Genomic DNA, 20,084 nt, shown 5'->3' with positions numbered 1-20,084 from the left:
CTAGTAAATTCTCACGGCTAAATTCTCTTTTGTTGTAAAAACCTTGTTCCTTAGTTTAAAACTGTAGAAGTCTGGTCTGTTGCTGTGTCTCATAATGCTAAATACTGGCCCTGGTTGCCTGAAGAGCCTCAGGTACACCAAGGATGCTATGTAACCTTGCCCGGCCCCCGAGGTATCCCTGATTGGTCAGTGAAGATGCCTACAGCCTAGAGCTGGGCAAAAGAGACAGAGAGAGGTGAGGTTTCAGCTCCCAGGCTTGGGGTCTGAGGCAGAAGACCATGAGAGAAAGAGAGGGAAGGTAGAAAGAGGAGATGTCATGGAGTCGGTGAAAACTCAGCCATGAGGGCTGGCCAATTAGAATAAGAGCCGCCCAGGTGACGGTGGCAAGCCATAACTCAGGGTTACTGACAGGGAAGAAGGCAAGATAGCTTAGAGGGCAGATATCTGCCCAGCTCTAGTGCTTTAAAGGCTTATTATAAATAGAAAGGTTGTATGTCTTTTATCTGGGAACTAAATGACCCAAGGAGGGGTAGAAATCCCCAGTTAATATTAAATATTTACCACAACAGTTGTGGGTTCCCTTTCTGGTGAGTTGATGCATTTGTTGAGTCTTGCCTGGAAAATCCTGCACACAATAGTATGTGCTGAAACACATAAAATATGCACACACAAAGACACACATACACACACACACAGAGAGAGAGAGAGAAAGAGAGAGAGAGAGAGAGAGAGAGAGAGAGAGAGAGAGAGAGAAAGATGAAAGTAAAACATAATACAAGTTACTGGATTTTTAGACAGGATTTTGTGTATACCAGGCTGGCTTTGATCTCAATATGCAGGTCCTGGTGGCCCTGAACCTCCAATGCTTATCCCTGCATTTTTTTAACTTTCTGTTAATGAATCTTTTGTCTACATGTATGTCTATGTGCCAGTGCCGACGGGGGCCAGAAGAGAGCATCAGATCCCCGGAGCTGAAGTTTCAGATAATTGTAAACAGCCATATAAGGGATGGGAGTCAAACCCGGGACCTCTGGAAGAGTAGACAGTGCTCTTAACTTCTGAGCCGTCTGTGCTGGTTTGAATAAGAATGGCCCCCACAGGCAATATATATTTGACGGCTTAGTCATGAGGAGTAGCACTATTTAAAAAGGATTAGGAGGTGTGGCCTTTTTGGAAGAAGTGTGACCTTGGTGGCGGGCTTTCAGGTTCCTTCCCCCCCCTGCCCTCCCCCCCAGACAGGGTTTCTCTGTGTAGCCCTGGCTGTCCTGGAACTCACTCTGTAGACCAGGCTGGCCTCAAACTCAGAAGTATGCCTGCCTCTGCCTCCCAAGTGCTGGGATTACAGGTGTGCGCCACCACCACCCGGTGGCTTTCAGGTTTCAGAAGCCCAGGTGAAGTCCAGAGTCTCTCGGCCTCTGCATCAGGACGTACCTCTCAGCTGCTTCTCAGTAGCACACTTGTCTGCCACCATGCTCAAATGCCACAGTGACTAAACCTCAAACTGTAGGCAAGCTCCCAATTAAACATCTTCTTTTCTAAGAGTTGCCTTGGTTATGATGTCTCTTCACAGAAATAGGATAGTGACTAAGGCGCCATCTTTCTAATCTCTTGATTCCTTTTGTGAAGTTCTGGGATGGGCAGGCATTCACTCACACCCAGTTTAAATGGTACTGAAAATTGAACCCAAGGTTTATACATGCTGGGGAAACTATTCCCACGAAGCCTCATCTGCAGCTCCCACACAGTAACTCTTAGCAACCTTGAAATCCAGAGTTGTCTGAGTTACTGTTCAATTGCTGTGAAAAGACACTTAATGAGGGCTTAGACAACAAAGTCATCTCTCCAGTCCCCCCAGACTTGCATTTTAAGATGTGTTTTTCACATTTATAAATTACATTTGAAGTTTTCAAATGTAACAAAGTTAAAAATATTCTGAGACCAAGTGAGAGTGATACCTCTAAAGAAAGAAAATTAGAAACACCAAGAGACTTGAACTACCTGCAAGATGGGGGCTCTAAGAGGAGACATCATGAAATATAGACACTGGAATAGCATTTCCTTGGCTTAAAAGGAGAATGATTTAGGGTGAAAGGGCCTGCTCTGGATCAAATGTGTGGATCCCAGCAATAATACGTTTAAACACCTCAAAAAATAAACATTGTAAAGGATGCTCCTCTACCAGATCACACATTAACAGAGTAACACACAAATGGCAGGCATTTAAGCCTTGTTTCAAGGGCCAACAAAACGATTTGGTGGGGAAAAGCTCTTGTTATGAAAGTTTGACAACCTGAGTTAGATGCCAAGGTCACATACTGGAAAGAGACAATAGATTCCTGGAAGTTGTCTTCTGCCTCCACAAGTCATGGTGTGTGCACACAAACACAAAACAATAATATTTAAGTGTATTTTTTTTTTTTTTTTTTTTTTTGGTTTTCCAGACAGGGTTTCTCCGTATAGGGCTGGCTATCCTGGAGCTCACTCTATAGACCAGGCTGGCCTCAAACTCAGAAATCTGCCTGCCTCTGCCTCCCAAGTGCTGGAATTAAAGGTATGAGACACCACTGCCCGGTTAAGTGTATCTTTTAAGAACAAAGGAAATAGGGCTGGAGAGATGGCTCAGCAGTTAAGAGCACTGACTGCTCTTCTGAAGGTCCTGAGTTCAAATCCCGGCAACCACAAGGTGGTTCACAACCATCCGTAACAATATCTGATGCCCCCTTCTGGAGTGTCTGAAGACAGCTACAGTGTACTTACATATAATAAATAAATCTTAAAAAAAAAAAAAAGAACAAAGGAAATATAAGGACCGTTTCAACCGTAAAGTATCAAAAGACTGACTCCATAGGAAATGTTCAGTGAGCCAGCCATGGTGACTCACACCTGTAATCCCAGCCCTTGATGGCTGGGACAGCACATTCTAAGACAAAGTAAAACTAAAAGTTAAATGATGTCCTCTGGCAGGAGGAAAACCATACCAGGTGGAAATCTGTGCCTACACAAATGGGGAGAACAGAAAGGACAGGACATAGCCAGATGAAGGCAGCTTAATTTTTCTTCTTCCCTCCCTTCTTCCTTTTCCCTCCTTCCTTTCCCTAACATTTTCTGGGACAGAGTCTTGCCAAGTAGCCCCAGGATAGCCTGAAACTCACTATGCGAATCCAAGTTGGCCTTCCTAAATGCTGGGCTTACAGGGGGGAACCACCACACATGGCTAAAATTCTTACTTAAATCTCTTTGAAGAAAGTTGACTGTGGCGATACACGTCTGTAACCTCAGTCCTCAGGAGGACGAGGTTGGAGGACCCTTAGCTCAAGATCAGCCTGGACTGCATGGCTGGACAATGTCCCCAAAAAAAATCTCTTTAGGAGATTGTTTAAACCCAAATAATAATCATGTGTATTAGTTTGGGATGCTGTTACAGGCAACCACAGACTGGGTGACTGAGATAATCAACATTTGTGTTTTTATCACAGTTGTAAAAGAAAAAAGAAAAAAAATAGAAATTGAGGGCGCCTGCATGGATAGTCAGTTTCTGGTGAGGGCTGACTTTCTGACTTGGTGATGGCCTCTTTCACACAGAGTTCTCACATAAATAGGAAAGCAAAGAATACTGCCCTAAAACCACTAATCTATTATGCCAGATCCCACCCTGATGTATTGTTCAACCTTACAGACTCTAATCTAAACAGTCACATTTGTGTTGGAGCACAGTTTGGTCCATTGAACTATAAATTGCAGCGTTTTTAACCTGCAGAGGTAAACTTTCCAAATCTATATGAACAAAACACAACAAATGCGTCAATAGAGGGATGGGAAATACATTGTTGCAAGCTTCTATGTGGTAAGCCTACACTATCTCTTGATTGTTAATTGAAGTTATTCCTGATAACCTCTTGCAACTGCTGAAATAAGCAGCGAGGAATACAAGTTAGACAAACCACAGAGGGCTGGTGAGCAAAGTACACACATCTCACTGTGAACCAAGCACACATGGAGAAGAGCGGGGAAGCCAAGGGCGCAAGCCATAAACCCAACATGAAGGACGGCAGCCGGGGCAGAGCCATGCTCACAGACACACAACCTGCTTCCAGAAAGAGTGTAGGAAGCTTTCCCGTGCTGCCTAATAGATTGAAAACATTACTTATAAAGCAACTGAACATAAAAAGTGGGGAGGACATGGAGTGACACAGGGCTGAGCTCCATAGGCCTGGCCTTGCTGGGGTAGGTGCTTAGTCTATGTTAGAAAACACCAGGGGATTTAGACATAACAAGGGGGAAAGTTAACAGACCTCAGTAAAAAAAAACCAGTAAAGGGCACACTAAATTAACAATAATATCTTTACACACAATCCACTCCATTCCAAACAAAGATTACAGAAGAAACTTCAGCCTGACTTTTACACACACACACACACACACACACACACACACACCCTTAGAAAGGAGCTAGTGGTGTCTTGTGTCAGGCATTAAAGAAGACCCCCCCCTCCCTTAACAGACTCTTCTCAAAGAAAACCAAGCAAGATCTCAGCATGTTCATTCCTGGTGGGCAGAGAGGTCTGCCCCCTGCATTCCAGCAGGCCTAAAAGAGTCACCACTCAGCAACTAAGTGTCCACTGCTCTGAGGTGAGGGAGGCCCTGTGGGACTAGAAATGAAGCCCTCTGCTCCCATCAGCCAGGATGTTACAACCAAGGCGCTACAACCACCACTGGCCCGGCTATCTGGTGCCTGTTGTCTAGTGATCAACAAACAGAGTGAGAAATGTGGACCCCCAGCATCCTGGCAGGGGCCAGACCCAGTTTCACACCACCTTACTATCAAAAGTGAATCAGGGCTGGAGAGATGGCTCAGCAGTTAAAAGCACTGACTGCACTTCCAGAGGTCCTGAGTTCAATTCCCAGCAACCACATTGTGGCTCACAAATATCTGTAATGGGATCCAATGCCCTCTTCTGTATCTGAAGACAGTGACAGAGTACACATATACATAAAATAAATCTTAAAAAAAAAAAAGAAGTGAAGCGAGGGGGCTGGAGAGGTGCAGCAGACAATAGCACTGGCTGCTCTTTCAGAGGACCCAAGTTTGGTCCTAGCACAGACACAGGCATTTGTAACTTCAGCACTGGGGGATCTGACACCCCCTTCTGGCCTCCACAGGCACTGCTCTCATATGCACAAACCCACACTGACACACACACACACACACACACACACACACACACACACACACACGCGCGCGCGCGCGAGCATAATTTTTAAAGAAATTAACAAATATAGAAAAGAAGCAGGAGGGTGAAGGGAACCTCAAACACAATGCCTTAAAGTAGTTTCTTCCTGAGTTCTCTAGAATATTCTGTGGTCAGGTGGAAGATGATGCCAACTGAAGCTGAGGCCCTTCTGTATCATGCTGTTCCAGCTGGGGATGGTGCAGTTACTCACTGAGGCTGAAATCACTTCAGATGCCCTTGCTTCCCCTCCTGGGACTGCTCAGTTTGCATATCTTGGGGTGGCTAATGGTTAATGTTCAAGGAGGGTGGAGATATCAGAGATCCCGCCCATTGCCGGAGCACTGAGATCTTTACTGGAGGACTGGTCTCAGCAATTTCTAGTCCTTTTCAAATATGCACATCCTGGAGAATGGGGGAGGCTGCCGAGAGCATCCCCTGAACCTGAACCTGATTTAGCCTTCTCGGCAGAGAGGAAGCTTCTCATGGAGCTGGAGATGCCTGTTGACCTCTGGCACAGGCTCTGGGAATCTCCTTAGTTACCCTGTTCTTAGCCAAAGGGGAGGGGGCGGGGCTACTGTGCTCAGAGCGCTTTAGCACAGAAACCTGTTGCTGTCTGGGCTTCGTGTATCTTTATCCAGCCCTCTGTGACTCATGACTGATTCCTGCACCAAACAGGCCCATTGGACAGCACTCTCAAGCAACGCATTTGCTCCTGAGACATAGACTTCTCCAGTGCTAAACCATCCCGTGGGAATCACTCACAGCAGATCCTACGGCCGGAAAACTGTGATCCTAAGGCTTATGAAAACTGTGGGCTTTCCCCTATGACTGAGAAGAGCCGCCAGTCTCTGGACCAATGCTCCTGCCTATGTGATGGAAGAATCTTGGGCTTCCTCTCCCCTGCTAGAGAGCTGGACTCATCTTCATACTTTCTGCTTAGCCTTTCTAGTTCTCCAGGCTGTTCAACCATCTAGTGACCTCCTATGTGGTTTGTAGGAAAATGGCCCCCATAGGTTCATAGGGAGCAGCACTTTTAGAAGGTGTAGCCTCCTTGTTGGAGTGGGTGTGGCCTTGTTGGAGGAAGTATGTCACTGGGGGTGGCCTTAAAGGTTTCATATGCTCAAGCCAGGCCTTAAAGGTTTCATATGCTCAAGCCAGGCCTAGTGTCACAATCTCTTCTGCTACCTGAGTATCCAGATGTAGAACTCTCAGCTCCTCCTCCAGCACCATGCCTACCTGCAGGCTGCCGTGTCTCCCACCACGATGATAGTGGACTAAACCTCTGAAACTAATTAAATGCTTTCCTTTAAGTGTTACCATGGTCATATTCTCATTACTTGAGCTTTTTCTTTTGACTTATGTATTTTATGTGCATCAATGTGTGTATGTATGTGAACCACATGAATGCCTGGTGTCCATGATGGTCAGAAGAGGTCATCGGATGCCCTGGAACTGGAGTTATGTGTTATAGATGGTTGTGAGTCCCCACATGGGTGCTAGGAATAGAACCCAGGTCCTCTGTAAGGGCAGCGAGTTCTCCAAACCACTGACTCATCTCTCTCATTGCTCAGCTGCTCTCATTGCTTCTTACTGTAACTAGCAATCTACAGAAAAAGAAAGAAATCAAGAAAGCAAGAAAGAAGGAAAGAAAGCAAGAAATAGAAAAAAGCCTAAAGCAAGTAAGGCACGTGCTAAGCCAGACCTGTGGAGTAGACTCCAGAAAGAGCAATGATTCAAATTCTTTATTGGTTATTTTTCCACAGGAAAAGAGAGAGAGAGAGAGAGAGGATTAAACAGAGGTAGAAAGCCAATTTGCAACAATTTTTAGAGAGTTCAAAACATAAAATGTGTGTGTGCATGCTCGTGTGTGTGTGTGTGTGTGTGTGTGTGTGTGTGTCTTGGGTATGCATGTGTTCTCATGGGTGAGTACATGTATCACCATGATACGCAAACTAAAGACATATTAAAAATGAACCATAGAGCAGCAGTCTTCTTCATTAATACAAATCTGAAATATTTTAAAATATATTAATATATCATAGGTATTAGTATTATTATGCTCCTACTAGACTGGCTAAAATTACTGCTTATTATTAATTGTTTATTTATATTTTATTTTTTAATCACTAAAACATTTCTTTTTCATTAACTATGTACACAAGTTTGTCTGGATGGATATGTACACATACATGCCAGTGCCCCTAAAAGAGGGCACCAGAGGTGGGGTTAGAGGCAATTGTGAGATACCCAACAGGGGGCTGGGAGTTGCACTCAAGTCCTCTACAGGAGCAGTAATCCATTCATAACTGCGGAGACATCTCTTCCGACTTCACTATCAACTTTTAAAAATAGTATCAATTGGAAACCAGCTATACAGAAAAAGAATTATACGCCATGACCAAGTGAGGTTTCTTCTAGGAATACAGGCCTAGTTCAATATTGGGAAATAAAAAATAGACTAAAAGAGAAAAAGGTGTATCTGCTCATATAGGGCAGAAAAAAATCTGAAAAAATTAAGACCCCATTCCTAAGAAAAGGTCTCCAATGAATAGAAACAGGAAAGAAATACTTTTGTCTTGTTTAAGATTGTCTACAAAGCCAGGCGGCGGTGGTGCACGCCTGTAATCCCAGCACTCTGGGAGGCAGAGGCAGGCAGATTTCTGAGTTCGAGGCCAGCCTGGTCTACAGAGTGAGTTCCAGGACAGCCAAGGCTATACAGAGAAACCCTGTCTCGAAAAAAAACAAATCCAAAAAAAACAAAAAAAAAACAAAAAAAAAAAAACCCTTGTCTGCAAAACCCAAAACATCCCATTCCTGAAGTTCATGCAGTCTCAAGACTGGCTACCAGAGTCATGCCATTCACAAAATACCCAACAATCCAGCCAGCCCCCAAGGGAGAAGACTTCAGGTGGGAGAGGAAGAACTAATTCCTTAATAAAGCCTCAGGTGTAAAACTAGACAGTTCTTAGGGGAGAAAAACTGTGGCCATGCATGAGGCAATGAGGCAATGATTCATTTACTGTCTTTTGTTGTCTAAAAGATCTATTCTTTGTGTGTGTGTGTGTGTGTGTGTGTAAGAGTGAACACAAGATGAACATTCCATGTGAGTGCTGGGAACTGAACTCAGTCTTCTGGACAAGCACTGCATACTCTTAGCCTAACTCTCCATCTTGGCAATAATTTAGTAATTTCACCACCAAAAGCATAGGCTAGAAGTAACAATAATAAGTAATTTCATGGCGGCAACATGTAACCAGAGTTTCAAGAGGCTAGGGAGGAAAAAATTGAAACATTATTGCATAATTATATTGTAAAAGTATCTTTTATTCACTTGTCATCTCTGAGGCAATCCCTCTGGAAGCTTCTAGGCTCCATGCAATCTTATATAGGTCTAGAATGTTTTCAGCCCCTAAGACTAACTGCTGAATTAGCTCTTTTAGCTCTTTCTGAATTCTGGCTGGTTGCTTCAACTCAGCTGTTCTGGCTCAAACTCCTCTCCATGCTGACTGATTCGATCTGGCCTCTCTCTCTCAATTTCTTATCAAATTGCTCTGCCTGACTGCAAACTAACTCAAGCAATCTGTTCTCACCTTCTGGCTCCTTCTCATTCCCTGGCTCATTCTGTCTTCACCTGTGTCTAGCTCTTTCTCTCTTCAACCTGACTCTGTAAAACTTTCTCAGTAGAACTGCCTCCTCTCTCCATGCTGCTCTCTTTTGAGTAGCTTCTCCTTTCTCCCTGTTCTCCTGAGAGCTGGGCATATCCTTCTCTGACAAATCTTTCTCTGATTCATTGCTGTGTCTGCCATTCAATTACACATCACTTTCAAACATGGGTGCTTCCTTGGACAAACTAACCTTACCTTCATTTTTTAGGATGAAAAGTGTGTACTAAAGGCATGTCTGTATTCCAACCCAGAGGGATTAAAGGTATGTGCTGAGGCTGAATCACACCACAACTAGAAACAGGTTTTTCCAGTAAACAGCACAACCTCGGGGTTCACAGTATGATCAAATATACTGCAGTATTGGATAGCTTCTTTTAAATTTTATTGCTCACCATGGGTGCTGGGAACCAAACTCAGGTCTTCTGCAAGAGTAAAATATGCTCTTAACCACTGAGCCATATCTCCATCCCCGGATTATAGTTTCTTTTTGAGGTTATGAAAATTAGGGCACTATACATTGGTGGCAGATGTGAAACATTGTGAATAAAAGCCATAAATTATACACCAGAAGATGGTTAAATGGGAAATTTTATGTTATGTGTATTTTACTATTTTTTTAAAACTGATCCTGTTGGGGCTGATGAGATGGTTCAGAAAGTAAGGGTGCTTGCAGCTAAACTGAGCCACTGAGTTGTATCTGAGGGGCCACACTGGGGAGGAGAGAACCAGCTCCAGAAAGTTCTCTGATCTCCACACAAGCACTGTGGAATGAGCAGAAGCCCATTCTCACGTACACACATCATGTGCACACAATAATGACAAATACAGAACTTTAAAAAAACACCAATATTGTAACACAGCAAAAAATCATTAAATGGCACACATAGTTGAGTGAGCTGTGCGTAAATTATGTCTCAATATTTTATGTGTATGGGTGTGTTCCTACAGGTATGTCTGTGCACCATGTATGTGCCTAGTGCCTTCAGAGGCTAGAGTGGCGCTGATAATTGGACTCAGTGGCTTACAAAAAGAGATAACAAAGAAGAGACCATGACAGTGAGAGGAAGGCTAGGGACAGAGATGGTCATGATACGTTACATGAAGCTGCCGACAAATAACAGATATTCCTTTTTAAAATGTCAGAGGGGCTACAAAGATAGCTCATCAGTTCCTGAGGAACTCTGAATTGTGTTCACAGTTCCCTCCCTAGGTGCCCCCATTACTCAGCTCCAGGGAGTCTGACACCTTGTTCTGACCTCCAAGGGCACCTACAGGAACATGTATAAGCATGTGTCTGTGCATACACACACACATACACACACACACACACACACACACACACGCACGCACGCACGCACATACACCAGGAACACATAGATATATGCATATACATACATAATAATAAACTTAGAAACACTTAGTTAAACAAGTATGTAACATTTAATACATGTCTGACTTAAAAATATACATGTTCATTATGCTGTCGTTAAAGACAGACAAAATTCTCCTGCTCATCTGTAACACTGCACGAAAGACTATATGTGCATTTGTTGGATAAATAAATGCTGTTCAGCTCTTTCATCATGGGCCACAGAGAGGAAGAACTTGTTAACCTGTTGCTAAGCAACAGTACTTCCTGGACCAGGACTTCTGCACAGTAAAGGGAGGGTGCAGTGCACATGTACAAAGGAAAGGGCCGGTGCAGGGCACGCATGAATAGAGAGACAGGAAGCCACCTCTGGAAACCAAGCAGAGGATTCAAGTGAGTATCTGAGAGGGAGCCCCAGGTCCCGCCAGCTCCCAACCCCCACTGAAGACCAGAAGACTGGCCCTGCCACCACTTCATGAAATCAAAGTGAGAACAGCATAGTGAATTTTATGGACATTTTATTTACAAGACTTTGCTAAGATCTTCAAGTGCTCAGAGAATAACAAACAGGGCTTGACACCAAGCCTGAGTTTGATGGCGAGGACCCACTCCCACAAGTTGTCCTCCTACCTCCACATGAGCACTGTGGTATATGAGTCACACCCACACACAGAGATTCTCTCTCTCTCTCTCTCTCTCTCTCTCTCTCTCTCTCTCTCACACACACACACACACACACATGGACACACATGCACTCATGCACATACACACATATATGCGTTTATGCCCTCACACATAGATGTGTACACACACACACACACACACACATACACTAAATAAATATCATTAAAAAAAACAAACTACCATCTTCACAGTGATAAGAGAAAAAGCACTAAGAGTTCACTAAGAGTTCACTAAGTTCTGAACCTGAGGCACAAAGCTAACTTGAGTGGAAAGGTTAGCTTCATTAAGATTAGCCACTTAGATTTTCTCTTAAATTTTAGATTAAAACATTAGTTCTATAGAGCAAGTATTTACAGAATAATGTTAACACTTCCTATTAAAAGGCAGGCTCTCTCCTTGAAACTAGAGGTTGCCATCAGAGCTAGGGTAGCTGGCCAGCAAGTTCCAGGGACTTGTCTGGTTTTGTTACCTTCCACCCAGAGCTGGGGGTAACAGACATACGTACTGCCTGGCGCGCATGTGTGTGTGTGTGTGTGTGTGTGTGTGTGTGTGAACTTGGGGTACAAACTCAGCTCCTCATGCTTGCTCAGTAAGCACTTAACTCTCTGAGTCACTTCCGAGGCCCTAGGCTTCATATCTGCTGCCTTACCCATCGTCAGCTAAAGACCAAATTCCTAAAACATGAGCTGTTCTAAAGGACACACGATCCTACCAGACACAACTACTAACGTGGGAATGAACTCTTCAGTATTGCTGGTTACAAAATGAAGAGAGCCTTGTCTTAGTTTCATCTCCCTCTGTTGTGATCAAATACTCTGACAACTGCAACTTAGAGGAGAAAAGGTTTATTGAGTTCACAGTTCCAGGTTAGAGGTCCATTGCTGTGGGGAAGTCAAGCCTGCAGGAACTTCACGTAGCAGCTAGCCATATTACACGCACAGTTAAGAAGACAGCTCATAGTCCCCACTGGAACACAGCCCAGGGTCTTCAGCCTAGGAGCGGTGCCACCAGACTTAGTGGGCCTTTCTGTATCAATTACCGAGGTCAAGACAGATATGCCCCGGGCAAGTGTTCTAGGCAATTCCTCACTGAGACCCTCTTCCTAGGTGATTCTCGATTGCATCAAGTTGACAATTAAAACCAACCACCTTGTGCTGTTGCCTTGGGAAACCACTTGGTAGCTGTGCAGAAAGTTAAACTTAGAACTGTCATATGTTGCAAGTCATTTCCACTTCTAGGCATTTATCCCCAAATAGCTGAAAGCAGATACAAAACAGACACTTTGTGCTAATGTTCGCTCATTGAGTCTTCATCCCCAGGAGCCAAAGATGGGCAAACACAAATCCTCGCCTGTAAACAGGTGAGTTTAAAAAATAAAAATGTTACTTATAAGTTCCATATGTTGACATAATTGTAACAGATGTTACATAAATGTTACATATACTAAATGGAATAGTTTAACAATAGAAGGAATGGAATTCTGACTGTGAGACTACGTGAATTGTGCTAGCTTTCTGTCACCAGAACAAAGAACCTTAGAAAATACATTTATAAGATAGACAGATTTATATATGTAAATTCTCTAGTTCAGGCTTGGCCTCAAAATCGCCACCCAGCAGAGTATGACCTTGAACTTCTTTCAGAAAAATATTTTTATATTATTTCATTTTATCTGTAGGAGGGTTTCGCCTGCCTGTACTTATGCGCACCGTGTGCATATCTGGTACCTGCAGAGGTCAGAAGAGGGTCAGATCCCCTGGAACTGGAATTGTAAGCTGCCATGTTTGTCTTCAGTAACTCACCTTCCAGTAGGCCTCACATCCTTGAGTTTGTATCCCCTCCCAAGAATGCCATCCCCTGGCATTCTTGAACTGACGTCGTCATCATGAGATAACATGGAGACCCTGTGCTAAGTGAAACAAGTCCCACCCCAAAGGACAAACATTGTATGGCTCAGTGAATTTGAAATATTTAGAACTGGCAAATGTGCAGAGAAAATGTACATAGGGCCAAACAGGCTGAGGAGAGGGGACTTGTTCATGGGAACAGAACTTTAGAATGGGGGGGGGGGGATGGAGAGAGATGGCTCAGAGGTTAAGAGCATTGACTGCTCTTTTGAAGGTCCTGAGTTCAAATCCCAGCAACCACATGGTGGCTCACAACCATCCATAGTGAGATCTGATACCCACCCTCTTCTGGTGTGTCTGAAGACAGCTACAGTGTACTTAGTTATAATAAATAAATAAATCTTTAAAAAACAGAAAGAACTTTAGAGTGATGTGTGTCTGGAAATAGCTGTAATGTGTGCAGAAGACTCTGAATATCATTAATGTTGCAGCATTTAAAATTTTAAAAGGGTTAGATGGTAGATGTTATATTGTATATATTTTACCAAAAAAATGGGGGGGGGTTTGAAGAGATGGCGCACTGGTTATGAATACTGGCTGCACTTTCAGGGGATCCAGGTTCAGTTCCCAGTCTCCTCAAGGTGTCTCACAACTGTTTATAACTCTAGTTCTAGGGGATCCGAAGCCCTCTTGGCTTTATAGGGTACTGCATGCATGAGGTATACAGACACACATGTAGGCAAAACACACATATACATAAAATGAAAATCTTAAAAATATGTATTTGGGCACTGGGATCTATCTAGCTCCACAGTGAAGCACTTGCCTGGTGTGTGAGATGCCCTAGGTCCCATCCTTAGCACTAAACCCCAAATTCCCCTCTGCATAGGAAAGGTGCCCACTGCATTCTGACCCAGCCCCACTCCCAGCTGCGTAAAGGAGACAAGTGAGGAAGATGTCACGTGACATCCCTGTAGCTCCCAGAATGTCTCTCTGCCCACAATACCCTTCCGTAGCCTATCTCCTCAGGGCTGTATTCTCAACAAAGAACCCTGGCTTCAAAGTTCTCAAATAGCTTGTCAGTTCTATAAGCTAATGAGCCAGAAGTGGCTTCTGTGGGCTAGTTTGTGTTTCTTCATAAAGAGCTGAGATGGGTTGGTCAAATGCCTAGCAATATCAGATTACAATTTGTACACACCCAACTGTTTTAAATATCCTCCAGATGATCAGATTTTAAGTCACTTTGAACCTGCCTGTTTTGCATACCAGGAAACTAAAAACTAGCAGTATTTGCTAAAGTTAAGATTAACTCCCGAACTGTGATGACACCCCCCGCCCCCACCCCGAGTCATTGCTGCTCCTGGGATTCTGTGACCTAGAATGTCCCCTCCGTGCTGCTGGGTCATGTCACCCAGCCCTTTGTGTGTGTTCCCCAAACTCCAACTGCCTCTAGCCCAAAGGACTTCCCTGGACTCATCTCTTCACGTTTTTGAATTCTACTGCCACCTTGTGGTCATATTTTCTTCAAACTTCTGGTTTCCTCTTGAACCCCAACCACAAGTGTGGTTGGTCCGAATAAGCAGCCAGCAGTTAGAGGCATGGAATTAAACAGCCTGGGCTCTAGTCTTGTCATCCTGCAGGTGGTTGGCTGGGAGCCTGAAGCCTCAGCTATAAAAAGGGCGAATAGAAGGACCTGTCATGAGGTAAGGATTAAATGAGTTGTCTACCCAGAAAGAGTCTGACCCAAAAAGCAGTGTACTGTGGTCTTCTGTGTGAATGACAGAGTATTCGGGTTCTTCGAAGTTCATCAGGGCAACATTTCATTAATATATCCTCTGAATACATTTCAGTTCACTAAAAGCCATCTCACAGGCACATGGGTGGGACACAGCGTGTTAACAATTTTGCAATCTGTTCAACGTAGTAACATATTGGAAGATGGGTGCTGGAGAGACGGCTCAGCAGTTAAGAGCACTGACTGCTCTTCCAAAGACCCTGAGTTCAAATTCCAGCAACCACATGGTGGCTCACAACCATCTGTAAAGAGAAGCTCTCTTTTGGTGCATCTGAAGACAGCTTCAGTGTACTTAGATATAATGATAAATAAATCTTAAAAAAAAAAACATATTGGTGAGTGCATACCATGATTCATCTTTTGAGTCTGGGTTACCTCACTTAGTATGATGTTCTCTAGCTCCATCCATTTACCTAAGAATTTCATGAATATTAACCTAGAAACCTGGAATACCCAAAACATAATCCACACATCAAATGAGGTACAAGAAGAAAGGAAGAGTGGCCCCTTGTTCTGGAAAGACTCAATGAAGCAATATTCAGCAAAACCAGAACGGGGAAGTGGGAAGGGGTGGGTGGGAGGACAGGGGGAGAAAAGGGGGCTTACGGGACTTTTTGGGAGTGGGGGGGCTAGGAAAGGGGAAATCATTTGAAATGTAAATAAAAAATATATCGAATAAAAAAAATCAAAAAAAAAAACCATATTGGAAGACAGTTTTATGTGAGACCCACAGGTTGAGATCATAATATTTTTGGCCCCAGAAGTTCTCCAAACAAAACAGGCCATTGTCATTGTTCCTAGAACTTAGCACCCCCAAAACTCTCCAGGGCCCTAGACAATCTCAGAGTTACCTGAACCCCTAGAAGTAGAGTCAATCAATCAAGAGAAAGGTTATCTCTCCCTCCATGGAATTCCCCTGCATAAAAGGATGCCTGCAAGCCCCTCAAAGGGCCTCCATTTAGATCTGGAGTACCCCAGAATGCTGGTAATTTCTGCAGAATAAACAAACACTCTTTGCCTTTGCATACTATTCAAGCCCGAGGTGTCATCCTTCAGAGATTCACGGACCCTAGCAGTAAGAGATAGAAGAATCAAACTGGAAGTAAGCCAGAAGGTTTCTTCCATGCTGGGTAGCTTTCACAGTGCTGGAAGGGGCTGTACAGGACTCTAGAGAAGAAATATCACCAATGGAATTACCCAGCAGTATATCCTCCATGTTATAATACTAACTGCACACAAGGTGTGCCAGCTGGCATATTCGTGGCATGACTGTTAATGGGGTAAGCAAATGCTGATTGGATTTGAGGCCCACTCATTAGGGGGAAATTCATGTCTGGTGCTGGTCAAAAGCCCATAGCTGGGGACAGCATGGACTACAGTGGGAAACCTATCAATATTGTTTTGCTAAGTGAACACTGCTTGTAAAATGTATAAATGCCTTCTAAATATTTATGTTTATGTCTTAGAATCCTGCTACTTCTGTCTTAGTTACCGAAGCTTAGTTTTGCAATGAGTAGTGTTTAATGCTAAATGTGTAACTAGTCAAATTGCAATGTATAGGTAACTATTGAATGTTCAACTCTAAGCAGGACATTAGCATCCACTCTCTCCTCTCCTCAAAACTCAGGGAAGTCATGGAAGGGTGGGAAGAATGTAAGAGCTAGCCCGGCAGTGGTAATGTAAGCCTTTAGTCCTAGCATTCAAGAGGCAGAGGCAGGAGCATCTCTGTGAGTTCAAGGCCAGTCTGGTCTACAGAGTGAGTTCCAGGACAGCCAGGCCTACACAGAGAAACCCTGTAAGATGTAATTAAGAGATGAAGAGTGAAGAGTTCCGTGAAATGAAGTCTTCTGGACATACCATGACCATTACACACATGAACTCCTAGTAGCTGTGGTTACTTGCCCAAGACCTGCACAAAATTCAGCCCATCAACACTCCAGCTTTTATGGAAGAAGGGCTTATGAGACTTGTCCCCCTTAGCTAAAGAGCTAGGCAGTTAATGCTGCTGGGAGAGGGGGGGGTCCTTTTTCTTCAGTGGTGTAGCCTCTGGTTATTTGCCCATGGTCCAGTAAGTAACCCCAAACCCAAATAAAAGAAATGATAAAGTATAAAAAGTAAAATAATAACAATAATTTAGAGCTCAGTTGGTCAAATACTTGCCCGGTAAGCATAAGGATCTGAATTCAATGCCCAGAACCCATGCAGAGAAAGCTGGGCAGGGTAGGGTCAGTGTAAAAAACGAAGCCCACCTTAAGGAGAGAGAAGATTGGTTATTCTGAAGCTAAATATGAGTGGCCAGGGCCAGGAATGCAGATTCAGGTTACTCCAAATTCCATACTCCAATGTAGTTAATGGTTCAATATAGTTTTTCTAGTAACAGATCAAAGAATGTTATAAATGCAGACACTTCACCAACATCAGTGAAGACATTACAGCAAAACCGCTAGAGGCTTCAGATGCTAACCGATGACACTCTAAACTTTTTGGCTAGTAGAAAGAGGTTTTGTCCAGTTAATACATTCCCAAGGGTCACAGGAAATTAGGTGAGACATGGAATAGCAAGGAATGGCGATTTAGTGGTCAGAGATGGCCCGAGATACGCTGTAACTTGGCTGTGGACCTGCAAATGAAAGGACAGAAAATAATACAGCCTAATTCTAACGACCCCAAGAAATCAGTAGTTTAAAATGCTATCTTGCTTTGTTAGAAACTAGGTAAAAGGTCACATTCCAGAGCTCGCCCTTTGTTTAGACCTAGCAGAAAGGCCTTGAATAGGTGATCCTGGCCCCATAGGGTAACTGAAAATGGGCTAAGCTTATCTTGCTTTTGTAAACTTACACCATTACCCCTAAGCAGGAGTTCACGCAGCTGTAGACATTATAGGAAACTAATTGGTTCACTGAGCGCGGGCTCCGATAATTTAAACTGATTGGCCTACAAACTATGGGGTGGTACAAATCAATTGGCTCGCATTTCGCGGGCTCTCCATGCTAAGAAATGATTGGTTTGTGATTCACGGGCTCTGTCGTAAACTTATAAAAGCTGTCTCAATTCGGCACTCGTGGTCCATAGTCATCTGACCCTGCGTGGCGCATGGCTATGGAACCCAGAATTCTGGAAATAAAGAAATCCTCATGCCATTGCATCGAGACCGTTTCTCGAGAGTGATTTGGGTGTTGCCTTCCAGGGTGTGGGGTGCTGGGGCACCCTCGGTTTTTGGGGTCTTACACAACATCCCAACCCCTCCACAGTCACTGGAATCCTAATCAATTAATCAGCCTTGTGGAAGATTCAACAGACGGAAGAGCTTCTATTTAGGCCCTGCCACGAGCAGTGGCCCCTGGGGCTCAATGACGCACCAGACCATTGAGGCATCCTGTCTTAGTGGTGCCTGAGGGAATGACATCCCTTTAACCTCCACAGAGTCGTGCACCTATGGGCATCCCCTCCACACTCAAAAATCATTCTTTCTGTTTGAGACAAAATTTCATTATGCAGCCCAGATGGGCCTCAAACAACCCTCCTGCCTTCTACCTCCCAACTTTTGGGATCTCAGGTGTGTGTCTGGTGTGAGATAATTTTCAAATAGCTATAGTACAGGGTAGTAAACATATATGTTGTTATTCGGGGACAGTTGAGAGGTCTTTTTTTAATGTGCTGGTGTCTAGTATTATGAGAGGTCTTTTTTTTTCCTTTGAGTCTTTATTATTGGTACAGTGGGCAGGGCTGGTATATAACAATGACAGAAATTAAGCAGAGGGACAGTGACAGTGGCAGTCTGTTGGGGTAAGGGCAACTGGCAGCACTGAAGAGAGTCAGAGAACAGCCGGGCAGAAACCACAGGAAGCAGAAACAGGAAGACCCAGGCTGTGAGGCCCTGACTCTTTCCCTGAAGGTGCTGCAGGCCCTCTCCCTGGAAGCATCCCAGGAAGCTGCCAAGACTTCAGAGCCAAACAAAGCCTTTGTGGGATGTAAAACCAGACCGGGAAGTTTGGTGAGGTCGGGACCCCGAGACTCGGTGGGCACACACTTGAAGCTTAGGTGACTCCCAGCTCCCTGCCAGACTCCTGACATGGAACACGTGCCAGGCTTCTCAAATAAAAGAGATGTGACCTATGGTCGAGTAGGCTCAAAACAGAGTTCTCCATGCTAATGAGATACCTAGAGGCCCGGAGGGCGTAACCGATAAGCTTCCCTTCCCAAACAGTCCTGTCTTCAACAGGTATTCAGCCTCAGGCTCGCCCTGAGAAGGGGGCTGGGAGGTAAGGTTTTACATAGCCAATTTCCACCACAACAATAAACTACTTAGAACCATGGGCTGCCTCTTTTCCTCAAGATCGGAGCTAGGGAGCCATGAAGAAGGCCTTCGCCTGCAGAGCCTCAGTCTGGTCGCAGTCTAGTCTCCTGTAGAAGGTCTCTGCGTTCCCAGCCACAACCACCACCAAGCCAGCCGCCAAGCCAAGGACTTTCACTGCTGGGACCAGCTGGAGCCCCCTTTTCTCCTCTGGCCCTGGGATAGACGCAGCCCGCTGTCTCCCAGCCCTGTTCTCTGCTTTCCTATGACTCCCAGGAGGGCCTGGATGTCTGAGAGCCTGAGAACCCCATGGCCCCTGCCTCCCTACAGCCCAGCACCCTGGCGGCTGCACATGGGATAAGTGCAGTCAAACTCCCCTTGTCCAGCCTTCCCAAGTGGCCCTACCCTGTGGCAGAGAGGGCTCAGGTCAACAGAACCCAACAGGCCTTCAGACACAGGATGCCTAAAGGGTTTTAGCATCTCTTGTTCTAGAGCCAAACTTGCTGGCAAAGGAAGCATTTCTCCTTGCCTGTCCAAAATTCCTGTTTAGATAGATTAAAAGTCCCCATTGATAGATTACAGGGAGAGTTCAGAAATAAAACATGTCCCGCATTTGCAGGAACAGAGCTACCACATGGACTCTGTCTCAGCAAGCAGGAGGAACTGGGGAGAAGCTTCATTTCCTGTTGACAGGAAGCCCTCTCCCCATAGAAGACAGTCACGAGCTGTCCAGTTCAGTAACTGCTATGCGCTGCTGTGCACAAGGCTAAGTGACATTTTTCTCGAGCTCCATAGACAGCACTAGAGTCCAGAGAGAGTACTTCTCCAAAACACACTTTTAAAAAAAAAAATGTATGCATGTATGCCTTAATTAGGGTTTTACCATGACCAAGGCAACTCTTACAAGGACAACATTTCATTGGGGCTATCTTACAGGTTCAGAGGTTCAGTCCATTATCATCAAGGCGGGAGCATGGCAACATCCAGGCAGGTGTGAGAGTATCCAGGAGGAGCTGAGAGTTCTGCATCTTCATCTGAAGGCTGCTTAGTGGAAGACTGGCTCCCAGGTAGCTAGGATGAGGGTTTTGTTTGTTTGTTTGTTAAAGATTTATTTATTTTTATTTATATGAGTACACTGTTGCTGACTTCAGACTCACCAGAAGAGGGCATCGGACCTCATTTCAGAGGGTTGTGAGCCA

This window comes from Apodemus sylvaticus, chromosome 14, assembly GCF_947179515.1.
Source record: "Apodemus sylvaticus chromosome 14, mApoSyl1.1, whole genome shotgun sequence".
Classification (NCBI taxonomy): Eukaryota; Metazoa; Chordata; class Mammalia; order Rodentia; family Muridae; genus Apodemus; species Apodemus sylvaticus.
This window is presented reverse-complemented; position numbering follows the sequence as displayed.